Here is a 5,723-nt window from a genome sequence, read left to right on the forward strand (position 1 = left end):
GTTGGGACTCCCATCTTCCTCTTCCTCGTGCCCCCCAGGGTGATCTTGACCACTGTCACTGTTACTGTCACGGTTTTAATTCGCATTTATACGCCAATGACTCTGAAATCTCCTCTCCAGCTCACTCTCTGCCTCCCAAGCTTGCGACTCTCATATCTAATTGGTTGCTAGACATCTCCACTCGAACACCATCAGACAGAAAAGTTCTGCTGCTTCTTTCTCGCCATGTTCCCACCCCGTAGAAGGCTTTTTTGCAGTGCAAGAATTGAGGGACCCACTGAACCTGCTCCATCTAGCTCCTGCTACATCCTGCTACAGCCAGCCTGGCGTGGTCCTGTTTGGGCATGTGTAGGAAAGCGCTGTGAGCAACGGCCAGGGCGCTACACACAGAAACTTGCATCACTAACCCATAAATAGCTGATGGTGCGTGCGGAGGCCAAGAGGACATTCATCACTTCTTCCTCTATCACACCTACTACTTACCTCAGCAGGTGGGTGTCCCCCCAGGAAAGAGTTATTCAGAATTTCCTCGTTATAGGTGATGAGAGGCAGTAGTGATTTCTTTCAGTTTGTGTTTCTCCTAAAGGCAAGTTCTCTGAGCAGGTGATTTTTGGCCACACCTTTTATTTCCGGTCCTATAGCAATGTGTCAGAGGCATACAAAGGAGGCACTTCTCAAGGAAAACCATCTCTATTTTATTAAAATGTGTCATGCTTTGTGTCCACCTGTCCTCTCTTCCCAAGGTGGAATTTCCCGTTGAATTCCATGAATATTTATCAAGCAAGTACAAAGTGACAAGGGCAGGGCTAAGTACAAGACAATCCCTGCCTTAAGAGACCTAAAGCGTGGTGCAAAGACTAAGTCTAATGCCAGTTTGCTGGTGACCACAGAAGCCACAGAAACTAAGCACTGTGTGTACCGGAGAAGGGAAATGTCTCTGTGGGGATAGAGTCCCAGAGAGCAGTTTCCAGGCTCGTGACCTCATGTGAAAGGTGCTGACTCGGGTAGTAGATGGCCGTCAGCTGTAATCAGTTAGCCAATTAGCCACTGATATAACTGCCGCGACTGCTCTGGTTGGTCGGTGGGTTGGTTGGCAGGCAGAGAAGCGGACGGCAGGTTGCAGGTCGTGTGGATCCTGCCTCCAGTGAGAATATAGTGGTATGACTCCCCTACCTATGGCTCTGTGGGTGTTCTTTTTGGCCTAGCCATATCCTGCGTTCTTATGTGGGGAGCTGGACAGGAGGCCCCGCAGGCCGCCCTGCATGACAAATGGCGCAGCGAGCAGGGTCTCCTGCACGACAGTCTTTATCCAGGTGGGCTTCACACAGGCATCTGAGACAGACCTTAAAGGATAGATCAGATTTCAGGGAGTGAGCATGAAAGAAATAAGCAAGAAAGAATGATGATGCACAAGGAATAGAGAGAAAAGAGGGACAAATGGCAAAAGGCTATCCGAATATCATCAGAGAATTGCAAAATAAACAAATTATAACATTAAGACAATTTTCTCATGGCTACAGCCAAATACTGAGACTACAGAAATACCCTGGCAGTTAGAGAGAGGCAAGGTCATGGGAGTAAGATTATTATAATACTATTATCATAAAGAGGTGGGTAGGAGAGGAAAAATCACTGCCCATTAGCCCTTCAAAGGCCCCGCTCAGACCCAACCTCCTTCTGGACTTCCCTTTCCCTCCATCATGGACAGGATAGGGGTTAGCGGCTCCAGAACCCCACCTGTATCCAGCTCCCCACGGAGGATGGTGCTCGCTCAGAAGGAAACTGCATCTTTTCTGCTTTGCCGGAATGTCCTTAATGTTGCCTGAGTGTCATCCCACCCATCCCAGTTGTAACTGAGAATAGGCTTTCTAGTTTTTGACCTTAAGGAAGGAAATGAAGCTTCACAAGGACAAGAATGAGTCTGGTGACCTCCCAAGGTGAGCAGATGTTCCCCATTCACTTTGGGAAGACCCTGAAAAAGCTGAAGAGGAGTGAGGAATGCTGGTATAATTGTAATTGGTAACAAGGTTGGGGCTTTTAACACATTAAGCCTGCTGAGTAATTATAATTCCCGTTTACAGAGGAGGAAACTGGAGCTCAGAGTTGCAGTGTCCCATGGCCCCCAGGAAAAAGCAGGGGCTGCACCTGCTTTTCCAGAGGCCTTGGCTGCGCTTAAGGGCAGGTAATGCGGGAGTCTCTTGCCTATGCTATTTATGGATTTTGCATCTGGGAAGCAATTTGGGGAAGCAGCACTGTCACGCAGGAACACCTCAGGCAAACCAAACTACACAGAGAGAGAGAGGGTGTTTGGCCACACATACATAACCAAACTCAATATAATGGCTTAACCAAATCGGAGTTTATTTTTCTTATCTGTCAAGAAGACAGCAGCAGGCAGTCCAGAGCTGATGCCGCTGCTCAGAGATGTCTCCAAGGAATCGAATCTCCTGCTAGACGTCTTTATGTCTATCCTTCTGCCTCATGGGTGCAAGGGGGCTACTCCACCCTCAGGCATCACACCCACATTTCAGGCAGAAAGGAGAAGGAAAGAGCCAAAGGCATGCTGCAAGTGAATCATTTTTCTTTTTATTTCTATCTTTTGTTTTTATATTTTGTGCCCTTTTTTTTTTAAACAGAAAAACAACTGAATTTCTGAAAATTGCACCGAGCAGACTTCTGCTGATGACTCATTAGCCAAATAGTCTTGTGGCCACCCCTAGATGCAAGGGAGTTTAGGGAAGTGTTTTAAGCAGCATCCTGACACCCAGACAACCTTGAGTTTCCATTGTTGGGGGAGAGGAGGATAGCGGAGTTGGAAGCAGCAGCTTCACCTCCCAGAATGTATAAAGTTACATGGCCAAAGAAGATGGAGGAGCTTCTGAGGAAGGGCATTTTGAGTAGATGAGGGGGAGGTGATAATACCTGGGTGATTCTCCACCTGAGTGCCTGTGGGTGTGGGCATGAGGTTGACAGGAGAAAATGGGTTGTTTCATTTGCCTCAGGTCACTCAGATAGTTAGTAACAAAGCAAGAACTCAGCCATTGCCTAACCCCAAGCCTGGGTTTTTTCCATTACCCTATACATTTATAAAACAGGTTCAACAGACACAGAGACATCTGGGGGACTCTGGAGAGTATCCAGACAGGCACACGGTAGACAGGGCTCAACTCCTCAGCAGTCTTCAGCCAGAGTCATTCCTTATTTGTGTTTTCGTTAAATAGTGAGCTTCTCTCTGAGACTTAAATTGATAAAGGGGCTAAACTGTCAGAAAAACAAACAAGCAAAGAAAAAAGCCATTCTGCTCTACAACTGTTCTGTAGTGTCATTATTCGTTGAGCACTTTAAGATGGATCCAATGATTTCATACGTACATAAGTCCTCTGACTGGAAGGCGTGGCCAATGCATGTGGGCTCCAGGAACAGCCCATCTCAGCGTGGTGCCAGCATCAGAAGAATCAATGTCTGAAATTGAATTAAAATGAGGGCAGCTGAAGTCAGACACCTGCAGCATGATGTGAAAATGAGCCGTGAAACAGGCTGGCACATTCCCCACTCTCAGTGGAGTACAGAGCGCCCCATGTGAGCCAGACTGCTGGGAGCAGTCAGCACGCCTGGGAGATGGCTTCTTAACAGAAGGCGTTGGTCTGAAGCAAAGAATAGAATGCCGGTCTTCAGCTTACCTTTTGTGGGGAGAGAGCCCCAGAGAGCAGTTTCCAGGCTCTCGGCCTCACGTGGAGGGGTGCTGGCTCAGGTAGTAGATGGCCGTCAGCTGTAACCATTGAGCCATTGGCCACTAATACAACTGCCGCGGCTACGGAGGAGAATGGAGGAGAGTCGGTCGATCGGCAGCAAAGCGGACAGCAGGTCGCACGTCGTGTGAACCCAGCCTCCAGTGAGACCATAGTGGTATGACTCCTCTACCTATGGCTCCATGGGTGTTCCTTTTTGGCCTCACCATATCCTGCGTTCTTATGTGGGGAGCGGGAGCAGAGACCCCGCAGGCCTCCCTGCACGACACCTTTATTCAATAGTCTGACATTGATTGGATGGCAGCCAGAAGAAAGAGACTGAGGGGGGTTTCGGTGATGACTCACAGATCTCTGCCAAGTAGGGGAGAAAGCTACCGCCCTCCATAAGGAAAGAGGCTGCAGGGATCTTTTGTGTGCATTTTTAAAAGACTCATTCTCACCCTGAATTAAATAGGAAAAGGCACTTTCTCTAGGCACAGGCAGTCCCTAGGCGCGTAAGCGGGGCAATAAACGGCAACTTTTGTGCAAATTAGAAAAAAGGGTCCCTTCCTCTGGCAGGCAGCCCATGCCCTGTACACAGGTGGGGGCTGAGCACAGGCTGCGGTTCAGCCCCACCAGCCCCTTTGCGAGTTCACAGGCAGGGCCTGAGGCGCCCAGTTCTCCCAGTGCCGCGGTTGTCTGTCGGAGTGCACGGTCTTGTACTCTAGACATCAACGCATTCTCAGTTCCAGGCAACATCAGCCTTGCAAAAGAGGAGGAAGCGTCATGTCGTCTTCCTCCCTCATCCCCTTCTGTTATGTGTTATGTTCAGGTCCACGCATGCGCACACACACGCACGCACGAAGAGTCAGGGACATGTTGGGTTGATTTTAAGCCACTGAATGTTTCAGTAAGAACTGTGGTTACTAAAAATGGAACAGCTGGTAGATTAAAGGGGGAGATCTTATTGCTCATAGTTCCTGGAATTATATGCATTTGCCTCTTAGAAAGCCAACAAATAAACAGCCAGTGTGGAAATAAGGATTCACAGCAAAGTGAAGATCAAGGCAGCTGATGTTACAAGAGTAAACAAAGCAGAAATCGTGGGGCCTAGGGCCCTAGTACAGAGCCGGTGTATAACTCCCAGAGCTCCAAGCATTCGAAGGGAGGGCATCAGGCAGAGACCCAATATCCATTCTCCCACTCCTCCTTCTAACAGAATCCCAATTTTATTTCGGTTAACAATGTTTCTCTGCTTTAAAAAAAGTTTTTTCTCAACCTTCCATCCAAGTAGGAGTGGCAGTGTGACAGAGCTCAGGCCAAAGAGATGTCAGCCTAAGTGACTAACTGGGACTTTCAGGAAAGATCTTTTTTGGAGCTTGGATTCCCTTCTGCCCTTGTTATCCCACTTCTTCCTGCCTGTTGCAGTCACAAGGTTCGTGTGTCCAGTGTTTCAAAAGGCCAAAACTCAAAACATAAGAGTTTGGAGTATGGAAAGGTTTATTGATCAAGAAGGTGCCGACAAAGAAGATGAGAGTTTTCTATATTTTCTCAAATCCATCTTTTTTTTTTTTTTTTAATTGGGGAATATTGGGGAAGAGTGTGATTTTCCAGGACCCATCAGCTCCTAGTCAAGTCGTTGTTTTCAATCTAGTTGTGGAGGGTGCAGCTCACTGGCCCATGTGGGAATCGAACCGGTGACTTTGGTGTTATGAGCCCTGAGCTCTAACCACTGAGCCAACCGGCTGCCCCTCAAATCCATCTTAAGGGCAACTCGAGTTCCAGCATCTTTTCTGTCAAGGGAAGTGTCGCGTGGGGCGGCCTGCGGGGTGTCTGCTCCCGCTTCCTGCACAAGAACGCAGGACATGGTGAGGCCAAAAAGGAACACCCACGGAGCCATAGGTAGAGGAGTCATACCACTATAGTCTCACTGGAGGCTGGAGCCACACGATGTGCAACCTACTGTCCGCTTTTCTGCCAACTGACCGACTCCCC

General features: G+C 48.5%; 1 long non-coding RNA gene across 2 annotated transcripts; it reads right to left on the reverse strand.

Annotated features, from left to right (window-relative positions):
- Positions 1-365: 365 nt before the first annotated feature.
- LOC141571609 (uncharacterized) lies at positions 366-5,037 on the reverse strand. Of its 2 annotated transcripts, XR_012496511.2 has the most exons (3): positions 3,681-5,037; positions 3,372-3,462; positions 366-1,343 (listed from the first exon to the last, which is right to left on the reverse strand). It is a non-coding gene; the product is annotated as an uncharacterized LOC141571609 (long non-coding RNA). The 2 variants fall into 2 exon arrangements; XR_016020377.1 differs by lacking the exon at positions 366-1,343 and having other exon boundaries at positions 2,580-3,462.
- Between the last annotated feature and the right edge of the window lie 686 nt (positions 5,038-5,723).

This window comes from Rhinolophus sinicus, chromosome 2 (genome assembly GCF_057876585.1).
Source record: "Rhinolophus sinicus isolate RSI-liver-muscle chromosome 2, RSI-T2T, whole genome shotgun sequence".
Lineage (NCBI taxonomy): Eukaryota > Metazoa > Chordata > Mammalia > Chiroptera > Rhinolophidae > Rhinolophus > Rhinolophus sinicus.